Below are 14,622 nucleotides of genomic sequence, written 5' to 3'. Positions count from 1 at the left end.
CCAACATTAGGTTGGAGACCATGTTCACTTCATCTATTAGTAGCATTTTCATTTGTTTCAATACTCTGCGTAGTTCCATTTCAGCTTCTGCAGAAAGTTTGTAATAGTCTAATTTGTTTTGGTGTTCTACTGGCAATAGTAGTAATCGGTGTAACGTGACACCACCTATGTTGTAGGCAGCTAAAGCAGTGGGGGCAGTGACAACAGCTGACAGTTTGTTGTTTGTCAATTGTTGAAGGAACTTACTGATGATTTTGATTAGGAATGTTTTGCCAGAACCAGCTTCACCACTGACGTACAGTAATATAGGTTTATAATTATGGCAGGAACATTCTTTATTTTCATGTTGTACACCATGTGCAATTTGTTTTGTTACTTCTTGAAAAATTCTACGTTGCTCATTGTTTAGCTTTGATTGTAGTATAGTTAAGTCTTCTTTATCTTCACACTGACACATGGTGTTTTCTACTTCTATCATAGCTAATTCTGCCTCATTTATTATTAGTTGTTCTCCCAGTGTTTCTTGGCTTCCTGTTACAGAGGTTTGACTACTGTCAGGAGTTTCTTTATCTAGTTGGGTCTGTAGTTCTTCTTCGTGTTGCTGTTCATTGTTCAACATTGTTTTGTACTGTGTAAAGTTTACATCAGCTATAGTGCTTTCATTTGCTTTGAAAGCATCTTCATATGAGTCATAGTTATCTAGTATTTTTTCTTCTTTTCTCCATGGTTTAAAGAGTTGTAGCAGGGACATGTAATATACTTCTTTATGTTGAGGAGTCTTTAATGACAATTTGATATGATTAATTAAATTTGGTTTGGTGAATTTAACTAAGCTGCCTTCACAGTTTGTCACTCTGTATTTACCTTTTTTTTCATCAGGTTTTATATTATTTTTGTATGTGTAGTTTTGGGCTATGTGTTATAGACACATGGTTTCCAAAGTATTACTTCTGTTTGGGTAGTATGTGTCCAATAAATAGTTTTTTTAAAATGTCTTGGCTGTTGGGATCACATTTGGCTATTGTTTCTATATCTTCGTATGATTTTAGAACTCTTTTTCTAGATTTAGCTGGACCAAGACTTAGCCATACTATATTTTCAGATTCACCATACAATGCAGTACCAGTTAAACGATCAGCTGCTTCATATGATCTACATTCTCTATGGGAGAGCATTTTAATGCCCAAGCTGTATCATTTCTGAGACACTGTTTTATCTGATGACAGGTCATTCCAGAGGTCTTGGAGCTTTGTCTTTTCTGCTTTGGTTAAGTATGCTGTGACATATCGTGCAACTGCAGTAGAATTGTCTGCAATGTACTGCACATATATGTTTGCAGCCCATAAGTGGGCAATGATTTCTTCTTCTTTTCTTTTTATGTAATATGTATTTTTAGGTGATTTACCTTTAACACTATGTCTAACGGAAGACATGAAGTTGTTCACTTGACCTGTATTTGTAACTGGTCTAGGGAAACCAAATCGGCATTTGGTGTAGTATTTCCCTTTGTTTTTGTATTTGCGACGACAATATTTTCCACATTTGTGTCTTTGAAATTGTAAAATTTGTGCATGAAGATCACTATTTGTTGCTTCCAATGTAATTTCACAAGTGACATATTTTTCAATAAACTGTAAAACAGTGGCATCACTGTCTTGACCAAATTTAGGAGCATCTTTAATCCATAAAAGCATGTGGATATGTGGTGCTCCTCTGGCTTGGTATTCTTTTCTCCAAAAGAAGTGTTGCACTTCTCCAATGGGAGGAACAGTTTTATTACAAATAAAATGTAGCATAGCAATGAAGCTATGGTGAAAATATATTGAAACATTAACAGGATCCAAAGAACAAAGTTCCCAGGTGTTAGTATATCTATGTTTGTTTTGTTTTTGTTTGATATGCGTAGGAAATCATGTAAATCTTCCCATGCACATCCTGCACAACTTAATGTAACAAACCAAGTGGGTGGGCCAAGATTTCTGATCATACAACGTACATCTCCATGACGTCGAAACCAGTACTCTTTAGTACCACTCATATTTGCTAATAGATTTGTAATATTTGATTGTAAAACCTCATCCTTTTGTTGCACTTTTTGTAATAATTGTGTAGCTGTCATATTTTGAAAGTGTGATCCTGATTTTAATATGTGTGCAACTCTGTAACATAAAGTTGCTAGTTCACTTTCAAAGCGTAGGTGGAATATGTATTCCACATTTTGTCTAAATCTGGGATCTTCAGAATACATCCGTAATGAGCGGTATTCTTATGCTGATATTTGAATAGGTCTATCATCGCACCTTCCTCCTTTGCCAGTAGGAAAGAGTAAAGGAAAAGCATGTGCTTCTATACTTTTTTCCCATATGCTGATTGGTGATCCTTTTGTTTGATGCATTTGATATGTTTCCAGTGCATCTTCTATGGTGTCATTAGAGTGCAAAGGATGAATTGTAAAATGGTCCAAAGTATTTGATATTGTAGCAGGATCTATGAGCTCAAATTGACCAGTTTCGTGTGTTTCTTGAATTATTTCAGTTGTATCGTTCAAGTTTTCTTCAATATTAATTTCTTTGTAATATTCATTATTCTCTTTAAGATATTGCAAGGCTTGTCGAACTTTATGTAAATCTACCAGCTGTTGCCATATTTTTTTGTCTGTTGTAGGTACTCCATTTACTAAGACAATTAAATATTGCTGCATTGGACATTGCACTCCTAGAGTATCCACATTTTCTTTTAGATCTAATAGTAAATAAACTACTTTTCCACGAATGCCTTTTACCAATTCAGAGGGAGGTAATTTTGCTGTTTTTGGTTGAAGGCGTATTATTTCTTGAAATGGCTGCACTGTTTGAATTATGATGCTCTCATATAAATTAAGTTGTTGTAGGGGTTTTGGTAGTGGGTATAGTCCAAATTATTTGTGACAGCACGTGAAGGAGTTTGGTTGTTGTCAAGTTTTGTAGTGCAGTAACTGCAAAGTACTAAGGGGTCAGTTATTTCGAATTTGTTTTTTGCTACAAGTTAGAGAGCTAATTCAAGCCATTTAGAATCTTCATTGTCTTCTATTTTGTATGATAGGTCTACAGTTTTTGTGTTACTTTTATAGAAAGTTCTGCGGCAACATACATACACATGGTTTGGTACTTCAGCTGATGTACTTTTAAATTTTATTATTTCTTTTTTGTATGTGTTTAGTAAAAGGTTGCCATGTGTAGAATTGTTGCTAAATTGGTTTAAAGCTATTTAATTCTGTAAGTGGCTTTCACTTCCAAAATATTTTTTCTGGATATAATCAATTTCTTCAAGTAGGTCTTTTGCTGTACCATGTAGAAGAATGTTATTTAAATTTGCTAGTGCTAAAGCAGGACTTTTAGCATAGTACAGTTTATAGACTAGATTTCTTATAGTTGAATGATGTGTTGATATCCTTTTGATATCATGGAAGGTGGTTTTACAAGTAGGTCCTGTAATCCAGGCCAATGAATGTCCTTGTGGTCCTGTGTACTTGTGCACTGGACAGGTATCCATATTTTGTAGTAGTTTAATTTTGATTTTGTCTTTGCTTTTTACATATTGATTGAGGAATTGGCGTAAAGACTTGAAAAGTTGTTTGGGAATGTTACACATTGACGTGCATAGCCATTTGTACACTAGATGTTCTGATTCAGTTGAATGGAGGGGTAATTCTTAGTTTTCAGGGCATATTTTTGTAAGGAGGACTTCTTGTTCCATTATGGTATTATTCACTTTTTCAAAACCTCGACCACTGCTTTGTATGGCAATTGTATTTGTTTGCTTTTGTTTGTACGCTTCGTCATTAAAGTATGGTTCTGTGCTTGTAGTGTGATTCCATTCACCTCCGCAGATACTTAAGAAGTTCTTTCTGTTGACATTTCGTTTATTGAGAAGTCTTTTTTGTAATTTAGTTATTAGTTTTGTTAGTGGTTTCATTTTGTTTAACACTAAAATAAGTAACTTTCTTTTGAGAAGAATCGCACTGTCTATCAACTCTTCTAAGATTAATTTCCTACGATAGGTTTTAAGCATTGAACCTGATTTCTCTCCTGTTTTTATAAGATTTTGAAGGACTTGTGACGGTACATTTTGGCTAAAATACTTTTCTTGGTATGCTTACTTTGCACTATATCACAATTTAAAGAAGCAGTGTTATCTGTAGTGATAGCTGATTTTCTGTTAATTGTTTTTTAGTTTGTTTTACATTTTGATAGAGGAGGCAAAGTTTTTGTACTTGAAACTTCTTGTGTTTCACTAAATGACTGTATTAGCTGTTTTGTTTCAACTTCTGCCCTTAGTTCCCCAAGCAACTGGGCTAGCTGGTCGGTATCCGAGGTTTCCATAGCGCCTGGACGGGAGTTTTGTGGTAGGCTTTGTGTTCTGTAACGCTCACCTGATTCCCGTAGAGGCGCCGGTCTTGACTGGGCGTATACCGTATCTTCTAAGGTGATGTGTAACACAAGGCTGGCTCTTTGGGCTGGACCCCTGTGCACTGTATGTCTGACTTGAAGGGTAAGGTGTCTTAGGTAAGTGAACGCCGTGCTCTCCATCTGCTTCGGAGCAGGGTGCTGAAACCAGTTTCCTCACTGGATAAGGGAAGCAGGCCTCTTGACTTCAGAGGACTGCTGTCCGTCGTTTTCTTCACGCACGGTAAGTTTCGAGTAATTCAAATGTCTTTAAAAGTCTTTAGTAATGTTGTATCTTGTTTTGCAGGGTTCCGGCAATGGCGAAGATGGAGCCCGTGTGATGAATAAAAGCGCCTTGAAGCACGTAAGTAAGCACTTGCTGCCTGCTTCACGGCGCGCTCTAACTGTCTTTTTCCTTTGCAGGTATAAGTTCGGAGTGGCTGCAGGGTGCCCGAATACCCACTGGGTTAGATGTGAAAGGAGTAATGGCTCGTGAGTATTTAAGTTCCCCAAAGTCTTTAAACGCACCTTGTTTTATCTTTCAGATGCGGGATGCAGCGCTGAAGGCCTCCGGAGCGTGCGCAGAATTGGTAAGCTTTTGTCTTTCAGATGCCGGAATGCAGTGCGAGGCGTCGATGACAGCCGATGGATCAGGTAAAAGGAGCGCTGTCACTGAAGACCGTAATGCTAACCTGTTCTTTCTTGTCTTTATAGGTGTTGCTGAAGACTGGATTCAGGATGGAAGCCTTTTTCCTTAGGCCCAGGATCAGATGCAGAAGACACGATGAGCGTTCTGCTGCAGAGGATGCAGAATAACACAAAGCAAGATTCATCCATCGGGTGTGGTTTAAATAGCCTCCTGTAGTGCTTAGGTGTCTCCTTCCACAGCCACGCCTAGGAAAGAAAAGAGTCCCTGCTTTCCAGAAGAGTTCCAGGGTTCTGAACGTAGGGAGTGGCTCCTGCCCCACCCAACAGGAAAAGTAGTCCCGAACAGAAGAGGATCAGAGGCTCAACTGGCAGGTAAGTAAGCAGCATGGTCTGCCGCAGGTAAGTCCACCCAAGCATTATGAGCCCGGCGCTTCCAGCGCTGGGACTGGGCACATTTATGAGCCTGGCGCCACCGGCGCCAGGACAGAGTCCAAAAGGTCCCAATTGGGACCGGCTGGCGCTCGGAACCTGGGTTATGGGTCTGCTTCCAAGGGAGTTGGGCAAGTCCTGACCTCTTGGAAGCAGAGATCATGACAGTACTCCCCCTCAAGGCCCCTCCCAAACCGGGCTTCTCCGGGGGTTTGGGTTTGTCAGGAAATGTTCGATGAAATTTTTTGATTAGGCGAGGAGCGTGGACATATTCAGCAGGTTCCCAGGATCTCTCTTGGGGGCCGTAGCCTTTCCAGTCAATTAGGTAAAATAGTTTAGATTTGGAGATCTTGGAGTCCAGAATGCTTTTGACTTCAAACTCGAGTTCTCCATCAACTAGGATAGGTTTTGGAGATTTAGTTAGTCGGGTTTGAGGTTGCACAGGTTTTAATAGAGAGACGTGGAAGACCGGATGAATCTTCATGTGCGGGGGCAAGTCCAACTTGACCGCTACTGGGTTTACTATGGTAGTGATGGAATAGGGACCAAGGTATCTTGGGTTGAATGTACGTGGCCCTTTTAGAGGTAGATATTTGGTAGATAACCAGACTTGATCCCCTACTTGATATTGAGGGGCTTCCTTCCGATGTTGATCTGCTCCTTTCTTGTATTGTTCTTTAGCCCTTTGAAGGTGAGAAACAGCTTCCTTAAAGGCTTGGGTGATTGTAGCATGCAGGTATTCTACTGCTGGTGTTTCAAGATCTTGGAGGGGATCCAACTCCGAGGTTCGAGGGTGACTGCCGTATAAAAGAAAAAACAGGGTTTTCCCAGTTCCCGAATGGACAGAGTTATTGTAGGCATATTCGGCTATCCAAAGTATGTCTTTCCAAGTTTTTTCAGTTTGTTGCAGCATGCAGCGTAAGTACTGTTCCAGAGTTTGATTGGTCCTCTCGGTTTGTCCGTCGGTCTGAGGGTGGTGACTGGTCGATAGTCTCACATCAATTTGAGCCGACCGACAGCAACTTCGCCAAAAATGAGAAATAAATTGACTACCACGATCCGATATTAGAACCGAAGGAAAACCGTGCAGTCGGACGATGTTTTCCAGAAATTCACGGGCCAGAGTTGCTGCTGTTGGCAAGCCTTTGAGCGGAATGAAATGCGCCATCTTGGAGAATAAGTCCACGATTACTAGAATCGTATTGTATCCGGAGCATGGAGGTAGATCGGTGATGAAGTCCATAGAAAGCGTATGCCAAGGGCGAGGTGGGATGTCAATAGGGCGTAAGAGGCCTGCTGGTCTTTCCTTTTGACTCTTGTTTTGGGCGCATACTCCACAGGACATTATAAAGTCTCTGATATCTTTTTTCCAAGACGGCCACCAGAAGTAGCGCTTGATCTTTTCTGAAGTCTTGGTCATACCAGGATGTCCTTCCATTAAAGAATCGTGATAACAAGAGATTACTTTTTTCTGTAAATCTGTGCTGGGCAGGTATAATCGTTCTTGGAAATACAACAAGTTGTCCTTTACTGCAAAGTCCTTTCCCTTTAAAGGCCAATTCTGTATGTCTGCTGGAGTTACAAGTTGCCTGGCTTTATCCTTAACTTCCTCTATGGATTGTGTGGCGATTACACCCAGGATTCTTTGTTCGGGAATGATAGGTACAGGTTTAGGGTTGATCAGGTGTTCTTCCACTCCCATTCGAGAAAGGGCATCGGCTTTACCGTTTTTTGTACCGGGTCGATAGGTAATTATAAAGTCAAATTCGGCAAAGAATAATGCCCAACGAAGTTGTCTAGAGGATTGGGCTTTTGCAGTTTTCAAATATTGCAGGTTTCGGTGATCCGTAATCACAGTAACGGTGTGTCGGGCCCCCAGCAGATAATGCCGCCAAGCCTTAAAAGCAGACTTGATAGCCAGAAGTTCCTTGTCAGTAATCGTGTAATTGATTTCAGGAGGCGAGAATTTGCGGGACCAAAATGCCACAGGATGCAACTGATTGGTTACCGGGTCCTTTTGTGATAGAACTGCCCCCATGGCAAGGCTTGAAGCATCAGTTTCCACGATGTAGGGGAGTTCGGGGCGAGGGTGTTTTAAGATTGGTGCAGAGATAAATTTAGTCTTCAAATCTTGGAAAGCTTGTTCCGCCTCGGTAGACCATTCAAAACGTTTGTTTTTCTTTAACAAGGCAGTGATGGGCTGGACTATTCGAGAAAATTCGGGGATAAACCTACGGTAAAAGTTAGCGAAGCCTAACATGCTTTGCACACCTTTTACGGAGGATGGTGATGGCCATTTGAGAATTGCATCGACCTTCTTTGAATCCATACGTACTCCGCTAGGTGATAATATGAATCCCAAGAATTCAACTTCAGTCACGTTGAAAACACATTTTTCCAACTTAGCGAAAAGTTTGTGTTGACGCAATCTTTCGAGGACCATTTTCACGTGTTTCCGATGTTCAGATTCCGATGAAGAATAAACGAGGATGTCGTCAATGTAAACAACAACACACACATCTATGAGCTCTCTGAGGACATCGTTCATAAAATATTGAAAGGCGGCCGGGGCATTGCAAAGTCCAAAGGGCATGACCTGATATTCAAATAGTCCATATTTGGTGCGGAAGGCCGTCTTCCATTCATCGCCCTCCTTTATTCGAACCAAATGGTAGGCTCCTCTAAGGTCCAACTTTGTATATATGCATGCTTTTCTGACCTGGTCCAAGAGTTCAGGGATCAAAGGTAACGGATATCTATTCTTGACGGTGATCTGGTTCAGGGAGCGATAATCTATACAAATTCTAAGGTCTCCTTCCTTTTTTGGAACGAAGAACAAAGCTGAAGAAGCAGGGGACTTGGAAGGACGAATAAACCCATTTGCCAGGTATTGATCCAGGTATTGACGAAGGTGAAGGTTCTCAGGCTCGGTGAGGGCATAAATCCTACTACAAGGAGGAGTAGATCCAGGTATCAGGTCTATCTGGCAGTCATAAGACCTATGAGGAGGTAGAGAATTAGCCTGATCCTTCTGGAAAACATCTTGGTATTCTTGGTATTCGGGAGGTAACTGGGGAGTCGTCTCTGAAGAAGTAGCTGCCAGTGCAACACCAGGTGGAGGATGACAAGTAGAGACACATTCTGGAAACTGGACCGTTCTTGCTCGCCAATCGATCAGAGGATTGTGTTTCTCTAACCAAGGAATTCCTAGAATAACCTGAAACTGAGGGGCCTTGATCACATCGAACACGATCTTCTCATGGTGTCCATCTTGACTTACGAGCGTCACTTCTTGAGTGGTATGCGTTACTGGTCCGGAGGCTATCTCCGTTCCATCCACCGTAGTAATGACGTCCTTTACAGCCTTGGGACAAAGAGTTAGATTCATCCTCAAAACCATTGCATGATCCACATAATTGCCGATGGCACCGCTGTCGACGTAAGCTTCAATTGCATGTAATCGATCCGGATTATCAGGGCTAATGAGGACCATAGGTATCACGAAATGCGAGGTCACAGAACTGGTTTTCACGCTCGGCAAGAGGACCTCTATTCTTGTCGGGCGAGGTCGTTTCCCTGCTCAGAGTTTGTAACTTTGGTAACTGCAGCTCCTACTGCCTTCTTGGCAGGTTTCACCGGACAGTCTCGAAGAAAGTGCCCTGAGTTTCCGCAATAGAGGCATAATTGCAACTGTTTTCTTCTTTCCCGCTCCTTTTGTGTTAGAGGACCTTTCAGGCCCCCTATTTGCATGGGTTCCCCGGAGTCTACTCCTTTGGAAGGAGTTGGCGGTTTGGAAAATACTCGAGCATCAAACTTGGAACGATCAGCCTTCCTGTTCTGCAGTCTGTGATCTATTTGAACAACTAAATCTATATAGTCTGAACAATCTTGTGGGGGATTCACTACTTGGGCTAACACATCTTTGAGCTCTCCACGTAGACCTCTATAAAACAGCGTAATCCTTTTGTCCTCAGGCCATTGAGTTTCCACTATCAGTCTGTTGAAAGATGCAATATAAGCCAAAGGGTCTTGATTACCTTGTCGCAACGAAAGAAGCTCATTGTCCAAAGCCTGCCCCTGTGAATGTCTTGCGAAAAGTTTTTCCATACTGAGCTGAAAAGCTTGAAAATCATGGAGGACCGGATCATCTTGATTTACTAGAGGGATCGACCAGTCTGCCGCATTACCACTAAGGTACGAAAGCACGAAAGCTACTTTAGCCTGATCAGTTGGAAATGCTGCTGGCCGGCATAAGAAATGCAACCGACACTGATTGATAAATACTGCAAACCTCTTTGGGTCACCAGAAAATCGTTCGGGCGGAGCCAGAGGTACATTCCCAGGTAGGTTGATCTGCACTGGACTCATAGAGGATGTAGAAGGAAGATTTCCCCCAGATGCGGGTAACGGGGTCTGTCCGGCTTGTGACTGTAGCAATTGCCTAGCGAGATCATCTGTTCGCTCCTTGGAAATAATCAGTTCCCTTTTTAGAGCGTTGGTTTCCTGACGGGCTGCATGCACTTCTGCCCTTAGTTCCCCAAGCAACTGGGCTAGCTGGTCGGTATCCGAGGTTTCCATAGCGCCTGGACGGGAGTTTTGTGGTAGGCTTTGTGTTCTGTAACGCTCACCTGATTCCCGTAGAGGCGCCGGTCTTGACTGGGCGTATACCGTATCTTCTAAGGTGATGTGTAACACACGGCTGGCTCTTTGGGCTGGACCCCTGTGCACTGTATGTCTGACTTGAAGGGTAAGGTGTCTTAGGTAAGTGAACGCCGTGCTCTCCATCTGCTTCGGAGCAGGGTGCTGAAACCAGTTTCCTCACTGGATAAGGGAAGCAGGCCTCTTGACTTCAGAGGACTGCTGTCCGTCGTTTTCTTCACGCACGGTAAGTTTCGAGTAATTCAAATGTCTTTAAAAGTCTTTAGTAATGTTGTATCTTGTTTTGCAGGGTTCCGGCAATGGCGAAGATGGAGCCCGTGTGATGAATAAAAGCGCCTTGAAGCACGTAAGTAAGCACTTGCTGCCTGCTTCACGGCGCGCTCTAACTGTCTTTTTCCTTTGCAGGTATAAGTTCGGAGTGGCTGCAGGGTGCCCGAATACCCACTGGGTTAGATGTGAAAGGAGTAATGGCTCGTGAGTATTTAAGTTCCCCAAAGTCTTTAAACGCACCTTGTTTTATCTTTCAGATGCGGGATGCAGCGCTGAAGGCCTCCGGAGCGTGCGCAGAATTGGTAAGCTTTTGTCTTTCAGATGCCGGAATGCAGTGCGAGGCGTCGATGACAGCCGATGGATCAGGTAAAAGGAGCGCTGTCACTGAAGACCGTAATGCTAACCTGTTCTTTCTTGTCTTTATAGGTGTTGCTGAAGACTGGATTCAGGATGGAAGCCTTTTTCCTTAGGCCCAGGATCAGATGCAGAAGACACGATGAGCGTTCTGCTGCAGAGGATGCAGAATAACACAAAGCAAGATTCATCCATCGGGTGTGGTTTAAATAGCCTCCTGTAGTGCTTAGGTGTCTCCTTCCACAGCCACGCCTAGGAAAGAAAAGAGTCCCTGCTTTCCAGAAGAGTTCCAGGGTTCTGAACCTAGGGAGTGGCTCCTGCCCCACCCAACAGGAAAAGTAGTCCCGAACAGAAGAGGATCAGAGGCTCAACTGGCAGGTAAGTAAGCAGCATGGTCTGCCGCAGGTAAGTCCACCCAAGCATTATGAGCCCGGCGCTTCCAGCGCTGGGACTGGGCACATTTATGAGCCTGGCGCCACCGGCGCCAGGACAGAGTCCAAAAGGTCCCAATTGGGACCGGCTGGCGCTCGGAACCTGGGTTATGGGTCTGCTTCCAAGGGAGTTGGGCAAGTCCTGACCCCTTGGAAGCAGAGATCATGACATTCTGCTAGAGATGGATGCTTATGTTGGACACTTTTATTTGCATTTGCTCTACTTCTACGTTGCTTTCTACGGATTTGACTTTTGGTAGGCATACTTTAGGGTGTGTTGAAAAAAATAAAGACGGTATGGGTTGGGGTTTTCGGCAATGTATGTGTGCTGTGAGCATGAGTGTTTGAGTAAGATGATAAAGATGTATGTAATGGTGTGTGATTGTGCATTGGGAACTACAATTAGTAGGGATGGGTATTCTTGAATTTATGTGCTACTAAACTGGGGTTCAGATTACAGAAAAAAGTAAGCTAGTGGTGTGGAGAAGTACAAATAGTAAATCTAATGTATACAATTAAAACAGTTGTTTGTTCTATAATATCAAAATTCTTGCGGTTGAGTTGGGTAATTTGTGTGTCCAAAAATAGGAATTTGTTGGCCATTCTGGCTGTAAATCGCTGTTTAAGACATGGGGATTTTTGGACAGAATGGTGCACAAAACATATTTTTAGGCACAGGAATAGCATGAATTAACTTTACAGTGTGTTTGAGTAATAATACAAAAATTATGGTGATATTCTACTTACTTTTTTTCAAAAAATGAACAGGTTACTTCTTAGTTCTTCTTTGTTCTTCAAATTCGGCTGCTTCTTTTTAGGAGAATGGCCTTCACTGCAATTGTAAAAGAAACAAATTAGTAATTTTGTTTGTATATAGCACTGTTTTTAATTTAGACATTGATTTTTTTCATTGAAGTCCTCAGCGTCTTCCTCAAAACCATTAAAACTATCTTATTTACATAAGATACGTCGCACCAGTTCAATACATATGATATTTTCTTAATTAACAAATTGTATTGCAATGCCTAACTGTAGCAAACAAAATATCTTTATTATGTCTTGTGAATTTCATAATGCATCACTGAATACTACTATTTCTATAACTAAGGTCTTCCAGGTAATAGTGCCTCAATGTCATGCTTAAATTAAAGTAATTAAATAAATAAAGAAATTAAAACAAATTATGTAATTGTATAAGCATTATTTTTTGAGATTTGAACATAGAGTGTGCATGCATGCAATTTTGTTTGAATATATGTAGTCTATGTATTTCATTTAAAAAATGTTAGTTTAACATGATTTGTGTGTGTGTGTGTGTGTATAAAGAAAGTAAAAAGTATAAAGGTTTATACGTGACAGTTGATTTTAGGAGATTGAAAAAAAGACAGTACATTAATTTTACAGATTACACAAGCTAAAAGTCAGTTTGAAAATGTGTTCATGTACTGTACAGAAAATATGCATACCTGTAGTTTGTGTTCATGCATATGGATATGCATGGAGCTGCAAGTAGAAATCTTGGAGACTTGTACAGTATTTCTTGTAGATGGTGCTTGCCAATGATATGACACTTGTACTCAGAGCGATTTACAGTACATTTACAGTGCTGATCTATGATGATGCAGTTAGATGTAGAGGTCTTGAAGGTATTTGGTGGATGGTCATGTAACTTCTTAGCTACATCCAATGAGGGAATGGCACAGCGAGTGAAGTGGAAATGGTAGAGGGCTGTTCATGTTACGATATGTATGCAGACATGGCGGTAGTTGGCGGACATCGGGTGTAACATCCGGGGATTTTTGGGTTCAGAAGTCATGCAAATGAGAATGAGCACTAAAAGGGATTGGTCAGGAAAGTTTAGTGGGTGTGTTGTGCCAGGAGAGAGTTTCTCAGATACTCTTTTTGCTGAGAGAACAAAAGATAGCTATGACTGTGTGTTTCAGAATACAGATTGTTTGGATTTTGGGAGATTCGTGGATACATTGGTTGAAGGTGCATGCATAAAGCTGTGGAGTAGCTGTAGATCTTGGATTTCCACATGTGGAAGTACACTGGCATGGAGTATGTGGAATGAAGTGGTTGGACTTGCTACCTCTCTTTGCTACTTTGGAGACAGAGCAACATCCAGACATAATTGTAATTCATTGTGGAGGGAACAGTTTAGGACATGTGTCTGGAATTTCTTTGCAATTTGCTATGAAAGAAGGACTTGGGAAGGTCATGGACATGTTTCCTAATTCTCAAGTAATATTTTCACGTATTGCGCAGAGACAAATGTGGCTTCGTTCTTCTTAATTTGGTCAATAAATGGAAAAAGCAAGGCACAATGTTAATAAGGCTGTTTGTGCCTTTCTAAGAGATTTTCGCATGTCCTCTTTTCACGATGAAAATATTATGTTTCATAGTACATACATTTTTCGCAGAGATGGAGTCCATCTTACTTATGCTGGCAATCAGATTTTTCTGAGAAATGTACAAAATGCATTGCGACCTTTTTTAGAATTACAGCATCCATTTTGAAGTAGGTGTTGAGTATTTATAATTTTTGACATACAAACACCCCCCAAAGGCTCTTTTCAGAGCCACCACTTCCTCCCAGAGAAAATTGCAATGGTTATGATAGGGTAGCATCCCAAATATTTAGATGTCCGTGGACTTCTAAAAAATACAAAGGGCCCCATCTATTTTTTAACTGTGAAAGGCGGCTCTGAAAAGACCCTTATTTTTTTTTATTTTTGTTATTTTGTATTTTTTTTGGTTTTTTATACACGACACAATAGGAGAGGAGGGGAAAAGAGGGTAAAGCGGGGGACACCAACCACAGGGATAAGAAAGGGCGAGCTGAGAGAGGAAGATGTAGAGTAGGTTTTATTTGGGTAGTGAGCAGGTCTTCTCATGCTCTGAGACGATAGTCTCAAAAGCACTGCGAAGTCGCACCCCCCTGCAGAATAATGTGTCGCAGTACATACATACAACTGTGCCCCTCGAAAGGTAAGGGTCATCAGAATTCTGTATGGCCTGTGAGGCAGCTTGAGGAAGATGCTGTCCCACAGAGTTGGTCCTTGTGGTGACAGGATCAGAAACGGAGGATGAAGTAGAGGAAATCAACCTACTACGCTCCTCGCAAGGTAAAACCATGCAAATCGCCCCAGAGTGAAATGACCTTAGGTGTCGCTTCATGGTAGTGGTCCCAAATTGTACAAACCATGCCTCCCGTGACTGAGTACCATTTTGCACTCATTGCAGGTGACACGGTTCGCACAAGCCTTAGGACCATTCCCATGAATGATAAACAACCGCCACACCCAAGACCCACGCCTAGTGCGGGTAGTAGGGATTTCCTCTACCTCATTCTCGTCATCCTCTTCTTCCTCCTCTGCATCCTCACTCCTGTTCCCCTCTTCAGG

The 14,622-nt window shown here is 41.8% G+C and overlaps 1 protein-coding gene across 1 annotated transcript in view; it reads right to left on the bottom strand.

Moving 5' to 3' along the window:
* Window positions 1-14,622, bottom strand: part of GRB14 (growth factor receptor bound protein 14) — a 1,091,974-nt gene that overhangs the window by 452,222 nt on the left and 625,130 nt on the right. The gene's annotated exons all lie outside the window — the stretch shown is intronic.

The sequence above is a fragment of the Ambystoma mexicanum genome, chromosome 9, assembly GCF_040938575.1.
Source record: "Ambystoma mexicanum isolate Mex_15411 chromosome 9, UKY_AmexF1_1, whole genome shotgun sequence".
NCBI lineage: Eukaryota > Metazoa > Chordata > Amphibia > Caudata > Ambystomatidae > Ambystoma > Ambystoma mexicanum.
The sequence above is the reverse complement of the archived record's forward strand: the minus strand, read 5'-3'. Positions and strand labels throughout refer to the sequence as shown.